Raw genomic sequence first — 15877 nt, forward strand, 5'->3', positions numbered from 1 at the left:
TTCACCAGTTTAACAGCCCCCCACCACTCGAGGCTACCACCACCCTGGTAGTTCATTTGTTAAGTTTCTTATTAAAACTATAAACAGGTTTGCCTTCTTCACAGGCTTCATAGTGAAGGACAAACAGGTTTCAGAGGTAACTTTCCACTGAAGGAACACAGAAAATGATTTAAGATGTATAAATGTAAACAATAAAGGTATAAGTAAACGATTTAAGGTGTATAAAGATGTTTCAGACTTCTGTCCCCTTTCTATGGTAATGTGACACTGGACTTTCGGAGGTTCAGAGTTTTAGCATTGGTAAATGGAGTTCTGATAAACTGATAGAGCACTGACTTGTTACTGTTCAGTCACAAGCTCAAGATTTTAAATTTCCTGTGGTTGTCTTCTGAGTATAGACTTAAAGGTGAGTTTCATCAGGCTAAAACCAGGCTCTCTAGACATAGGAAAAATGTTCATGCCTTTTAACCTGAAGCCATAGCCTTTGCTGTGACACCAAGGTGTAAGTCTGTTCCAGCTGTTGTTCAGATAACTGCATGTTCCTGGGGAAAGAGTGCTGCTACTGTGTCAAGGAATCTGGCCTGGTGGAAAATAATATCGAGTCACTCCACAAACTGTCTGAAGAACAATTGTCCTCCTCCCCACATCATTCAATGCCAACAGGAAGTAGCCAGATTTGAAACACACCCATATATCCAAAAAGGTCAGGATGTTCGGTTGGAACCTCAAACTCACCTCTCCGTGATTCGGAAAGCCCCAATCCTGTCTCTCCAAACCCTGCCCTCTCAGAGACTTTCCAACAAAGAAAAGGTGCCCAAACACCCAGTTCCACATTCTTGGCAGCTCTGGCAGCTCTGACCCTGAAGTTGCCAGCAGCCCAAGTCCCCACCTAAAGCGTTCAGCTTTTGATCATACTTGGGCACAAAGCCAGCTTGTGGTGGACACATCATCACCCCTCGCCTGAAAACTATATAATCTCCTTGCTTTAGTTCAGGTGTGCAGCTTCTCCAGCCTTGATCTCTGGGACTGGAGAACCTGCCTGGGTGTTGCTTTGCTCAAATAAACCGTTGTTATACTTTTTCAATTCGGCTTGATCTGGCCCACTGCGCCAATGGAGAAAGCTATTATCAGGGGACAGAAAACCTATTAAAAGAGTTTTAAGGCCACGATGGGGCCTGGAGCTTGGAGGAGAGGATCATGCAGAAACAGTAAGATGTGGGAGAATCTAGACATGCAGGGGACTTAAGGAAAGAAAAGGCTTTCCTTCAAACCCCAGAGAAGAGCTTCATTATGATGAAAATGAGGGGGGATGGAGTGGGAGAGGGATGGAAGGGAGGCACTTCCATCCATGAGAGGGGTGGAAAGTGGGGCCACAGAACCTCTTCAGACAGCAGCCTTCATCTCAGGACCAGATCCCTGAGCACTTTCCCTGAGGAATCCTGGACCACTTCCCAGAACAAAGGAAAAGTCCTGTTGCTTCTGCCCTGTTAGCACTTCTGGGGAGTGTCACATCTCATGACATAGTTCAGCACAGTGTAAGTCACAAGGAACACTGAGAACAAGGTTCCACAGACAGAGCCGTCACATCAGGGCTCAGGTTGGTCTTACCTAGCAGCTGAGGGAGCACACCCTGATTGAGGCTGCGGGATCTGGTCTAAAGGTGCAGAGCTGTGTCCTGACAGACAGGGGATGAGACCCTCCCCTGAAGCTCAGAGACTGGCTGGGGTCTCCCTAGGAGCACAGGGGCCTGAGAGGAGACTCAGGGTGTCTGTCTGTCTGCAGCCTGAGGGGAGGAGACACGGGGTCGGGGGACAGAGGCTCAGCAGCGGGCAGCTCTCAGGGAGCAGGACATGGTAAGGGAACAGGGGAGGAGAAGCAGATGTTCTCCAAAGCTAATGACTTTGGCCACTTTATTCTGCAGACTGATGTTCCCAACTGAAACAGGGAGGGTGACTTTCCAAAAACATCAAACGGGTGGGCCAGTGAGATGCCTGCAAGGTTAGAGGAACTTAATGCAAGACTGATGGTTTGATTTCAATCCTCAGACCCCAGATTAAGGAGAGAACTAACAGCAGGGCAGTGGTGGTGCACGCCTTTAATCCCAGCATGTGGGAGGCAGAGGCAGGTGGATATTTGAGTTTGAGGTCAGACTGATCTACAGAGCAAGCTCCAGGGCAGTCAGGGCTACACAGAGAAACCTTGTCTGAAAAAACAAACAAACAAAAACCCAAAAAAACAAAAAGAGAGAGGGGGAGAAATCAAGTAATCTATGTTGGACTCTGACCTCCACATACTTGCTATAGAATGTACACACACACACACACACACACACACACACACACACACACACACTATAAACAAAATTAAACCAAACTGTGGTATTAACTGCTATTAGATTAAAACCTGAGGATTTCTGACTGCACCTAGGACATGCAGGACCCTGGGACACTCATTGATAGATTGATTCATGGCTGCCTGAGCCTTTTCCAGGCACTGTACCTTCCAAATAGAGTAGACCAATTCCTGTCCTCAGGAAACCCCAGTTCTAATGGATTGTAACACCATCAAGGGCCTTTAGAAGTGATGTCAAGGGGTTATTGGAACCACAAGAAACAGAGGTTAAAACAGAGAAAGTCAAGAGCCAGGGTCTAGATTAGAAGATCCAGGGAAGGCATCTACCTCCTCCAAGGACTGACAGTGAGCAGGGATTTAAGGGCAGTGAGTAGTGAGCCATGCAGAGTCCCAAGGAGAGAGTCCATACAGGTGTATTGACAGGTTCAGGGAATGGAGGTCATGTTGATTCCTTCACCTAGTAAGACAAACACCCTCACCCACAGTCCTAGGTTGAGGTCTGAACACATCTGTTCAGGATATAGAACCCCATCTTTCCACTCAAGACAAAGGTTTCAATATTGATGGATTTCTCTTTTTATTTCTAGCCTGGTGTTTAGCCTGCTGGATTCCTCCGGCCCCTGAAGAATTCCTGCCTACCGGTGCCTCCCATGCTGCCGTCCCACATGCCGAGGGGAATGTTTCTTCCACGGGTCTCGAATCTGCCAGAGAATCATCAAGCCTGGTCCTAGTACCAAAGGGTCACTGTAGGCACCAGTCATAAAATTGCATGACGTGTAATGGGCCTTGATTTCTGTAGGCTGGGGCCTAAGCACAGAGGTACAGAAACAAAATATTCCAGAGGATCCCTTCTGTTCCAGAACATCACCCAGAAACACACTGGATTCCACATTCTATGATGTTTAGGTACATATATTAAAAATGAACAAACCTGTTTTCATCTGTACCAGGATGTTTATTTTTGGCCACCACCCAGCTCCCAAATCATGACAGGGAGATTTCTTCTTATTAGTTATGAATGCTCTGCCCAGCTTAGGCTCATTTCTGGCTGGCTCTTTTAACTTAAATTAACCTGTTTCTCTTTACCTACCTTTTGCCTCGGGGCTTTTTTCTTGTCTTTCTTTCTGAATATCTTCCTTTCACTGCTTCTCCTGTCTGTCTGTCTGTCTGTCTGTCTGTCTGGCGGCTGCCTGGCTTCTTGCCCCAGCCATGTCCCTCTCTTTCTCCCTCATCCTCTCCATTCTTCTTCTCTTTTCTCGCTGGAGCCTAGATTTCTCCTCCTACTTATGCTCCCTGCCCGTCAGCTCGCCTATCCTTTCTCTGCCTAGCTACTGGAGGTTCAGCTCTTCATTGGACCAATTAGGTGAAACAAATGCAACACATCTTTACGTCATTAAATACACATCCTTACATCATCAAACAAAGGCAGCATAAAAAACTGTAGCACATCTTTACATAGTTAAATATTCCACAGCATTCATCCATGTACACAGTAAGTGGTTCTCTGTGCTCTCCGGGTGCTGGATGGGTTAATTCTAATCTACACACTCGGTACAGTCAGGCCCGGCCTGTGCCTGTCTTCCTCTGTATTGTGTCTCCGTGTGTGTTGTGTGTGTTGAGCATTTAGTGCAGGACACACATGGCAGAGACAACCTGGAGGAGATTTCAACCCCTCACCAGACTCCACCCTGCAGACAGGAGGGGTTGTGGCAGGTAACTCAACCCAAGGATGTCAGACTGATGGGGTTTCACCATGAACATGGCCCCGAGGGAGTCTGGGTGTCAGGCAGGGCCTGGCTGAGGACAGTATGGAGTCCTCACAGAGAGGTGAGCAGCAGGGAGCCCTGCCTGCCACAGCTAGTCCCAGGCTCCAGCCCAGGCGACCCTGCTTAGATTCTCTCCAGGTCTGGAATCTGACTGCCCGTTAGAGCTGCGAGTGAACAAGACTTTATCTAGTGCTGACATCTCCATAGGATGTGGAACCAGCCATGCACTGCTGTGTCAGCCACATTTAGTCTCGGTCTCTAGGGCATCTCCTGAGATGCAGCCTGGAGATCATGGCTGGACAGGTGCCCAGGCCATCAGCCAACTGTCCTGATGGGTTCATGACACTTCACAAGAAGGTCAGGGTCCCCAAGCAGATGGACAGAGACACAGGTCCTCCCGGCAAGGCCTTGTCCTGGGGAATTGGGTTCAAGGGATTCTCTCCAGGACCCAAAAGGTAACAGGCTCTGCTGATGTGAACAGCTCCCAGACATGAGCTGCAGTTCTCCCGCTGATCACCAGGGGGCGGCATCAGGACACATCAACACTCAGAACAGTATTTGCAGCCTGGCTTCCACCCCTGCCCCAGCTGACCAGAGCTCCCTCCCACAAGTCTGTGTGATCTCCTGGCGTCTTCCTGCACCCGAGCACTGTGCCGTTCCAGGGACCTGTGCGGTCCCCTCCCTGCTGGCATCTTCCATGGGGAAAGACAGAGTGACCACAGGGGGATCACCCAGGCTTCCTAGATGGGTCGGGGAGGGCATGGGCTGGCCAGATGCGGGACTCAGCCAACACTGGGGGTGGCATTGCCTCCCTGGGACCCTCCATAGTAAGATGGAGCCACAGTCCTCTTCCAGGACGTAAATGTCCCCTTCCTCACACCCTCAAAGTCCAGACACAGCTGTCTCTCAGCCTCTGCCCTGGACCAGAACCCTGACGGGTGACTCCAGTCATAATGGACCAGGCCCCTTTCCTGGTCATTTCTCAGATGGCCCCATGCTATCCCATGATTCATCTCTGTCATCTTCCCGCTGGGAGTAAATGCCACCTCAGAGCGTCGAGGACACAGATCAGACTGGGTGCCCACATGGGTCTCTCTCTGTGCCACAGGACACATAGGGAAGTCAGAGGCTTCCACTTTGGTGCTGAGAGAGCAAGGTCAGGACACAGCCCAGTTCAGCTCTGGGGTGAGCTGCTGTTCTCGTGGGACACCTGGATGCTTATCAGCCCCCCAATGTGTTTTCTCTCAAGGGGAAGACAGAGCAGGCAGCAGCGGTCATGGAGGCCCTTCCTGTACCTTCCTGCAGAGGGCGCACCACCTGCTGGGTGTCCTGCGGGCAGGTGGGGAGGCCGTTCTTGGACAGCGCGTGTAGGAGCAGAGCTCAGCGACTCTAAGGAGCCAGAGAACTTAAAAGAAGAATGGGGATTTGTGTTTGAGCCCCAGAGGAAAGGACATGGGGAGCGGGGGCAGCGGCTCAGCAGCGGGAAGGCATTGGTGAACAGGAAATGCTAAGGGGCACGGGGACGGGGGACAGAGGAGGTGGGGCGGAGCCAGAATGTTTCCTACTCAAAGTTGTGAAGATTGATATTTCCAAGCCATCACAAGGTGACTCTTTATATATATATATATATATCTATCTCGGGGGTGGGGGTGGGGAGAGGAATTAGATGGTTCAACTCACTGGATACTGACTGCCATGCCTGACCATCTCAGTTCAACCTGTTTCCACGTGGTTATAGGTGAGACCCCACTCCCTCAAGCTGTCCTCTGACCTCTAGATTGTCGTTGTGGCATCTACCAAACCATACACACAGGAGTAGATGGACATGCCTGCTCCCAGACAACCACCCCCTACACACACACCCTAACACACACACACACACACACACACAGAGATGGACAGAAAATACATTTAGAAATGTCTAAAAGACAATGAAGACAACCTGGGACACTGAACACTCATTATTTCCAAACTTGAGAAATGTATAAGTAAAGTGTAGATTCCCATTGGACCTGAGACATTCATCCATTCATCCACTCACTAGCGTTTAAGCCTTCTGCAGGCCCTTGACCTTCCAAAAAGAGCAGAGCAGCCCTGTCTGCACACTGGCCTACTTCTAGTGGACTGGAAGACAGCCATCAAGGGCAGTCGAAGGTGCAGTGAGGGGTTGATCAGAAGCACAGAGGGAACTGTGTTGTTTCGTTCTTTAAGGGTCAGAGAGTGAAGAGCCAGGGACTCTAGAGGACTTGGTCAGCGAAGGCATCGTCTCCACCAAGCGCTGCGGGTGTGAGGAAGATCTGAGGGCAGTGGGGATGAACCACGCAGACACCCGAGGAGAGAGCTCCGACAGAGGAAATGACAGATTCGGGTCACTGAGGGAACGGAGGTCATCTTGCTTTCACCGCATGTACCACAGGCACACCTCACCAGTCCAGCTAGGCCGAGGGAGGACCGTGCCTGCTCAGGACCCAGGTCGCCATCTTCCATTTTAGCCTCGTTTTTAACCTGCTGGGACTCTCTCACCACTGAATACATCACCATTGATGTAACGCTCCTGAATGCCGCTGAGGGGAAAATGTTCTTCCCCTTGATTATAATCTGCCAGAGAACCTTGGGAGGTTTTTGCTGGTACAAACTGCCATTTCCAGCTAAGGTCTTTGAAATCGGGCAATATGCCACAGCCACTAATTCAAGTAGGTTGGTGAGTGTATACAGTGGTAGAGAGACACCGTACACCAATGGGTCCCTGCTGCTGTGGAAGGTCACTCCAATGGAACACAGATACTACACGCTATGAACCTTCCGTATGTGAATCTCCACATGTACAGTAAGTGACTCTGTGACCTCTAGGTACTGGTGGGGGGTGATACCACTGTACACACACACACACACACACACACACACACACACACACACACACACACACGTCAGGCACAGATTGTGCCCCCACTGCATTGAGTCCTCACATTTTGGTTTGAGGATTTAGTGCAGCAAGTGCATTATAGAGACAGATTGCAACAGATCAGAATCCCTCACCTGACTCCGCCTGGGAAGAGCAGGCCTGTGCTGCATACGTAACTCAGCCCATGGAAGTCAGCCTCAGCCCAGACTCCTGGGTGCCATCATGAACATGGCCCTGAGAAAGACCCTGGATGGGAGAGTCAGGCTGGGCCTGGCTGAAGAAATAATGGGATCCTCACACAGACGTGAGCATCAGGAAGCCCCAGCTCCAGACCTCTGTCCCAATCTCCACTCAGATGGCTTTGGGATTGACTTCCTGCTTTAGCTGACAGGGAGCAATGCTGTACCATTTGCCCAAGTCTCATGGAGTCCGGAGCCAGCCTGTGTAGTACAGCAGTTAAGCTTGGTCACCTGGGCATCTCCTTCTGCATCTCAGCATGGAGATCAAAGGAAGACAGCCACCCAGACCCCTAGCCGCCTGTTCTGATGGTCTTCTGAGATGCCATGGGGAGATGAGATGGACCCTCCTGTTTAGTGTCCTTAGGGGTCCATCCCAGGGACTTCTCTGGTAGGCAGATAGCAATGGTCTCTGATGATCTGGGCATCTCTCCTACTCCAGGTCTAAGGTCACCTTACAGACACAGCAATGGTCATCTACCAGGAGTGGCGGGACCAAAGCACAAGCTAGCTGCCTACGGTCTCAGCTCTGACTCCTCCACCCCAAAGGACTCATTAGGTGTCTGTGGGCCAGAGAGAGCTGACTGAGATCACTGAAGATGACCGACTGTCTCTTGGTCCCCTCCTCCACTTCTTTACAGAGCCTGTGGCTGGCCCTCCCTCCAAGCTACTGACACTACAGTCCAGGAACAGGGCTCTGTGACCCCCATGTACGTGCCATTTGATACTGGCATCTCCATCGACTGGATCTTCAATAATCAGAGCCTGACTCTCAATGACAAGACAACATTGTCTTACACACACACACACACACACACACACACACACACACACACACACACAGGCTCAATCAATGTAGATCCTGTGGGGGGAGGATGCTGGAGAATATCAGTGTGAGGCCTCCCATCACTCTACTTCCAAAAGGAATCTCCCAGTCTGCCTAGTCATGAATGACCCCTCCTCTCCTCCTACAGCAGTGTGTGTGTGTGTGTGTGTGTGTGTGTGTGTGTGTGTGTGTGTGTTGTCAATTGTATGCAAAGTGGAGAAAATCAACAATTAAGACACAAAGCCAGCCAGTGGTGATAAGTGCCTGTTAACCCAAACTTAACAACAACAAAAACCAACCAACCAACCAACTAACTAACCAAACAAACAAACAAAAAAAGAGTGCTTGATGTTCCTGAAGAGGACCAGGGTTGGGTTTCCTGGACCCACATGGTGGCTTACCGTAGATCTTAACTCTAGTTCTTGGGGAACCAGTGCCCTCTTATGGCCTCAGCAGGAGCCAGACACAGGCACATTAAATAAAAATAATAAATAAATCTGTTTTTTAAGGTCATCAGTATAGTAAAACAGAATTGCAAAGCAGTTAAGAGAGCTTAAGTAAACCAGGCGGTGGTGGCACACAGGAGGCAGGTGGATCTCTGAGTTCAAGGCCAGGCTGGTCCACAGAATGAGTTCCAGGACAGCCAGGGCTACACAGAGAAACCCTGTCTGGAACAAACAAACAAACAAACAAAAAAGGTTCTTTTTTTTTTTTCAAGTAATTGGTTTTTTGTTTGTTTCTTTTTAAAGCATAGTAACATAAAAACGTAACGTTTCCCACATTAGCCATTGTGAAGTTGGGACATGAAGTACGTTCATATTGTTGTGTGACCACCATTGTCCATTTCCAAACCTTTGTAAACAGTCCCAGTCCCTTCAGCCCCCCGTCCCTTGTAACCTCTATTTACTTCTGTCTCTCTGCCTGTGAAAAAACACAAAAGGTAATTGTTGATGGTCAGTACTAGCTAGCTTACAGAAATACAACACATGTGGATATGTTCATTTTGTTACCTCCAACTTTGTAGATTTCGATTATTAGCTTAAAAACTTTCTGTAGCATCTTTATAAATTTCTAGTGAAATGTCATCTGCAGACATTTTTCTGCCTTACAACTGCACACCCTTCATTTCTTTGTCTTGCTAAGTGTTCTGTCTGGGACTCCTAAGGGAATACAGAAGTGGGTGCCGCAGCATCCTTGTGAAGATCCTGGTCTTAGAGGGAAGCATCAGTGTCCTCACTGAATGCTGAGGTGGCAGTGGTTTTTCATGTGCGCCTCTGCTGCACTGGCTTCTCTTCTACCCCTAGTTCGTCTGTTTTCATCGTTGAAAAGTGTTCGCCTTTGTCAAATGTCTTTATTGATTCAGGAGTTATTCATTGAATCAATTTTGTGCCTCTTCATGCTTCCATCTCTGTAGGGTCTGGGGCTTCTTGGAATGTGTCTGTTTCATGTAAGTCACTCTACAGTTAGTACATAACTATTGAGTACTCATGGAATTCTTAGTATTCTAAGAATGGAGAGTAAGGCCTCAAATTTCACTTCTATTGTTAGTAATAATAAGTTATCTGCCCCCCTCACCACCACCACCCCCGCCTCAATAAGTTTCTCCACCAATGCAGTAAGCTGGATCAAGCCGAACTGAGAGCAAAGCAACACCCAGGTGGGTTCTCCAGTCCCAGAGATCAAGGGCAAAGAATTCTCGCCCCTGAACTAAAGCAGGGAGATTTTATAGGCTGTAGGCAAGGGGTGATGATGTGTCCACCACAAGCTGGGTTTGTGCCCAAGTGTGGTCAAAAGCTGAGCGCTTAGACGGGGACTTGAGCAGCTGGGCACCTTCAGGGGAGGAGGCTGCAGTGCCCGCCAAGACTGGAACTGAGCTTTTTGGGACTTTTCCTTTGTACAGAGACTCTCTGAGCGGTTGGGGTTGAGAGAGAGAGAGAGAGAGAGAGAGAGAGAGAGAGAGAGAGAGAGAGAGAGAGAGAGAGAGAGAGAGATGGGGCTTTCTGGACCATGCAGGGGTGAGCCGGGGGCTCCAACCAAACAAGTAACATTACTTTTTTCTTTTTTTTCAAAATTAATCTGAGTTAAGGTTGTCAATATTACTAATGATTTTTGAAGGACCAACTTTTGGTGCATTGATTTTTCTCGTCTGTTTTATACATCTTTCCTCTGTTCTTTATCTCTGCCTCCCACTAGCATTATTGTGAGGTTAGAGGTGGGGTTTTCATTGTGTTGTTCTTTTCTTTTCTGATACAGAGGCCTCACTATGTAGCCTAAATCAGTCTCAAACTTGAAATCCTCCTGCCTCAGCCTCCCGAATGCTGAAATTCTAGTTCACACTTCCATATCCTACTCTTCCACTGGCTTTTGGTTTAGTTTGTTCTTAATTCTTTCTTCATTTCATATTTTTAGAGTATAAAGTTATATTGCTGATTTGAAATTCTCTTTTTTAGGGGCTGCAGAGATGGCTCAGCAGTTAAGAGCACTGGCTGCTCTTCCAGAGGTCCTGAGTTCAATTCCCAGATGGTGGCTCACAACCATCTGCAATAAAATCTGATGCTTTCTTTTGGCATACAGGCACAGATGCAGAGCACACATACATAAAATGTAATTAATTAATTAAAATTTTCTTTTATAAATGCAAATCTTTGTAGCTTAAGGTGCTTTCAGTCATTGCTCATGATTCTTATCTTCTCTGACTCTCAGATTCCTAACCCAGCATGGCAATGAGAGCATTTGCCTGGGGCAGGAGTGACGGCTCAGCGGTTAAGAGTGAGCCCACTCCTGTACAGGAATGAAGTTTGCCTTCCACTGCCTATGACAGATAGCTCATAACCCTGTATGACTCCAGCGCCAAGGGATCTGTCACCTCTGATCTCTGCACACACCTGCACTCACATGTGCATACCCACAGAGAACACACACAATTAAAAATAATAAAGAGGGCTAGAGAGACAGCTCAGAGGTTATGAGCACTGGCTGCTCTTCCAGAGGGCCTGAGTTCAATTCCCAGCAACCACGTGGTGGCGCACAACCAGCTGTAATGAAATCTGACACCCTCTTCTGGCATGCAGGCAGAACACTGTATACATAATAAATAAATCTTTAAAAAAATAATAAAGATAGCCTGGCAGTGGTGGCTTACGCCTTTAATCCCAGCACTCGGGAGACAAAGGCAGGTGGACCTCTGTGAGTTGGAGGACAGCCTGGTCTACGGATGGAGTTCTAGGACAGCCAGAGCTATATAAAGAAGCCCTGTCTCAAAATAATAATAATAATAATAATAATAATAATAATAATAAATCTTAAAAAGCAGTACTTCGTGGCATTATTTTAAAGACTTAATGTAATAATCAAATGCCGCACACAGAGGGAAAGCTTCAAATGAGCTGAAGTCATTACTATCTCTAGTGTTAGGTCTGAGGGCAGGTGGCCACACTCACCTCTGATTAACCATAGAAATCTCAGTCCATTGTTTTCAACACTCTACGCCTCTATATTTTTCATCTCTATGGGGGGGGGGAGCTATGTGTAAAATTTAAAATCTGGCAGATTACAACTCTGGAAATGAAAAACTCAATAAGCCAGTTAAAAATCTCAGGGGAAAGTCTCACCAACAGAACTGTAGCCCAGTCTACCCAGTACTTGCTGTGTAGCTGAAGATGACCTTGAGCTGAGCAGTGGTGCCGCATGCCTTGAATTCTAGCATTTGGGAGGCAGAGGCAGGCAAATCACTGTGAGTTCCAGGACAGCCAGGGCTGCACAGAGAAACTCTATCTTGGAAAACAAAAATTAAATACACAAATAATTAAAGGGAGATGACCTTGACCTTCTGATCCTCCTGCGTTCACCTCCCAAGTGCTGGGATTCCAGGCTTATGTCACCATTGCAGTTGATGTGGTGTTGAGAATGGATCCCAGGGGATGCTGGACAGGCATTCTACCAGCCAAGTCACATCACTCACTCCGTGCACAGAGAACCCTGTGATAATGAGTCCATCCCTGTCCCCTGGCATTACTCAGTGGGTCCCTTTCCAGCCCTCACAGACATCTCTGTGATCTTCCTGCTGGGAGTACATCCCACCTTTCCAGAGCACCGAGAACACAGGACAGGCAGGGTGCTTGGCTGGGGCTCTGTGTCCCAAGGACACATAGCAAGGACAGGGACTTCTTTGGTGCTGACAGACCCAAGGCCAGGACACAACAGGGGAGTCCTGGGGTGAGCTGTTGTTCTCTCAGGGACCGCGGATGCTTGTTAGCCTTGTTGCTTTCCACCACCAGTACATCGGCCGTCATATTCTGCAGACTGACGTTCTCAGGGTGACTGTCTAAAGAACAATACTGGCTGCCACGCTAGATGACCTTAGTTCAACTCTCAGATCCACAGGGTGCTAGGAGAGCACCTGCTCCTTCAAGTTGTCTTCTTATAGCTGCTGAGACTTGACGTACCCACTCAAACACACAGGAGGGCATGGGCTACATTCACCCGTACACACACTCAACCCTGTCACCACACACACACATACACACACTCAACCCTGTCACCACACACACATACACACACACATACACACATTCAACCCAGCCACCACACACACACACACACACACACACACACACACTCAACCCTGTCACCACACACACACACACACACACACACACAAAACACTCAATCCAATCACCATACACACATACACACACAAAACACTCAACCCAGTTACCACACACACACACAAAACCCAGCCACGAACACACACACACACACACACACACACACTCAACCCTGTCACCACACACACACACACACACACACACACACTCAACCCAGTCACCACACACACACACTCCACCCAATCACCACATACACACACACACACACACACTCCACCCAATCACCACACACACACACACACACACACACACACACTCCACCCAATCACCACACACACACACACACACACAAACACACACACTCCACCCAATCACCACACACACACACACACACACACACACTCACCCTTGCACACACACACCTACAGAGTCATACGTAAATCTAGGAGAAGGTTAAATCAACATGTAATATGAAGCACTCTCATGAGCTCCAAACCAAAGAAGCTCTTAAAGAAACCGTAGACACCTAGGAGACCAGGGCACTCATTGACACACGTGTTCATTCCTTCATTCATTCACGTATCCATCCATTCAGGCACAGGTATCCGGGCCTCTTCCAGGCAGTGGGACTTCCAAAAGGGTCAGACCAGCCCCTGTCCTCACAATGGCCTCGTTCTGGGGTCTGGAAGACAGCCGGTGAGGGCAGCTAGAAAGTGCAGTCAGGGTTGACTGGAATCACAAAGGGATCCGAGCTGAGAACTGAAGATCTGGAGAGACGGCTCAGCAGTTGGAAGGATCCAGGTTCACTCCCAGGATGCACGTTGTGGTTCACAACCATCTCAGATTCCAAGGGATACAAATTCCTCTTCTGACTCCACAGCCATCAGGCATGCGTGTGGTGCACAGATATACATATATGCATCTGTTGCTGACCGGGTCTGGGTTCACACGGGTCCATGGGAAGAAGACATAGCACACTTTAAGGATGTCTTAGCCTTTCCAGCGGCAGGGGGACTCAGCCTCTCACGGACTGAGATCCCTCCCTTAGCCAAGGGCATTTTTATTGTTCTCCAATTTACACTTTTAGCAAGTTGATTTCCATATCCCCAAAACATCCTAACTAAGCTTCCAAAGGGACAATGCCAAACGCAAATCCTCGATTAAGGAATATCCCAGTGTGCTGGATTTTTCCCAGCCAAGTTTTGCACAGGCTCTGTACCCTTGGGAAACTCTCAGGCAAGATACCCACAGAGGGAAACAAGAGAAACAAAAGGCGGATTAAGGCTCGGTGCTGCTCGCACTCTGGAGCCAGAGCAGCTGTACCCAGTGGGAGTGCTCCCATCATGTGACTCTCCACATATACAGTGAGTCACTCTGTGCTCTGTGGGTACTGGTGGGGTTCATTCCACTCTACACTGTCAAGCCAGGATGGACTGTGCCCACCTCACCTTCGTATTGTTTCTCCAACCTGGGTTTTGAGAATTTAGTTCAAGATACACACGGTGGAGACAGACCAGAATCCTTTACCTTATCACATGCGGAGAGGTTTGCTCAGCCCAAGGATGTCAGCCTCAGGACTGACTCTTGGGGTTCTTATCATGAACATGGCCCCAACAAAGACCCTGTGGAGTCAGGCAGGGACCTGGCTGAGGAAGCCATGGGATCCTCATGGAGAGGTGAGTACCAGGAAGCCTTGGTTCCAGACCTCTGTCCCAATCTCCACTCCAAGTGGCCCTGGGGGATTTCCTCCAGAACTGGAATTGGACTCCCTGTTAGAATCAACAGGAACAAGGCTTTATTCTGCGTCTAAGTTACCAGACAGCCACATTTAAGCTAGGTCACTTGGGCACCTCCTTCTGAGACTTAGTGTGGACAGTATAGCTGGACAGGTACTCAGGCCATTAGCCAGTTATTCTGATGGGTGTACGTGATGTCACAAGAAGTCCAGGGCCCCCCAAGGCCAGGAACAAAGGAGACAGATGTGCCTCGTAACCACTTGCCTACCCAGGATCCGATCCGGGAACTCTCTGGTGTAGCCAGGTGGTGACACACACTGTTGACTTACCCAAGGTTGAGTCACTGATTACATTGGAGATTATCCTACAGAGCTTGAAGTGGTCATTTACCATATATTCTACCACAGGGAACCAGAGACACGAAACACAGTGGCTGATGCAGGGCCACACAGGCCACGAATGACAGATCTGTTGCAGTTGGCTGAGATCCCAAGATGAATTGCTCTGAGTCTCCACCTGTTTCTTCATGGAGCCTGTGCCATAGCCCTCCCTCCGAGCCAACAATACCATATTAACCTAACAGAGCTCCCCGGCCCTCATTTGCCTCCCAGAAGACCCTGGACTTTCCATCCGCTGGCTCTTCAGTCACCAGAGCCTGTATTTCAATGACAGGATGACGCTGTCCCAGAAAAACAGCCAACTCATCATAGATCCGGTCAGGAGGGAGGATGCTGGAGAGTATCAGTGTGAGGTCTCCAATGGGTACAGTTCTAAGATGGTCGCCCATTCCAAATGTCTGTGACCAGTGAGTGACCTCTCCTCTCTCCAGGCACCACAGTGGGAGGGGAGGGGGATTTCTTTGTCAATGATATGGAAAATGGAGAACTGTTCCAGGGGGAAAATCATCAGTGAAGACAGCAAGACAGCCGGCCTGAGGACACAGACCTGGAACCCAGGTTAGACATGAGTCAGGAGGAATGTGAGTACAAGGCCAGCTAGGGCTACGAAGGGAGACCCTGTTCCCAACTCCCTCTCAAAACACATCAATAGAATTTCAATGTGGCTAAGAGCCTGGGTTCTGAATAAAATATAGTCAACCCTCTTAACCCGGGGGGAAATGATTTCAGGAGCCCCCAAACTTCTGGGTGCTCTGAGTCTCTGGTTAAAGTGGATGTAGTGTTTGCTTAGAAATAAACATCCTTTCACACACTCAGTCATTTCTGATAACGTGACACCAGTGTTAGGATTTGGTCCTTATTTATGTGCTTTAATTATGTCATCAGCCTTCGCCAGCTTCCCAGCCTAAAAAAGCGGTTGAGCCCTCTGTGGGCTCTCTCTCTCTGTTCCCTCTCCTTTCCGCTCCTTCTCCCCATCAGTCCCCCTCTCTCCCTCTCCCCCCATTTCTCTCTCTCTCTCTCTCTCTCTCTCTCTCTCTCTCTCTCTCTCTGTCTT

At 48.7% G+C, this 15877-nt stretch overlaps 1 long non-coding RNA gene across 1 annotated transcript; it reads left to right on the forward strand.

Annotated features, from left to right (window-relative positions):
* The first annotated feature begins 5683 nt into the window (after nucleotides 1-5683).
* On the forward strand, nucleotides 5684-10603 carry LOC131902546 (uncharacterized). Its single transcript, XR_009377089.1, has 3 exons — nucleotides 5684-5722; nucleotides 6330-6945; nucleotides 10533-10603. It is a non-coding gene; the product is annotated as an uncharacterized LOC131902546 (long non-coding RNA).
* The last annotated feature ends 5274 nt before the right edge of the window (nucleotides 10604-15877 follow it).

The sequence above is a fragment of the Peromyscus eremicus genome, chromosome 1 (assembly GCF_949786415.1).
Source record: "Peromyscus eremicus chromosome 1, PerEre_H2_v1, whole genome shotgun sequence".
NCBI lineage: Eukaryota > Metazoa > Chordata > Mammalia > Rodentia > Cricetidae > Peromyscus > Peromyscus eremicus.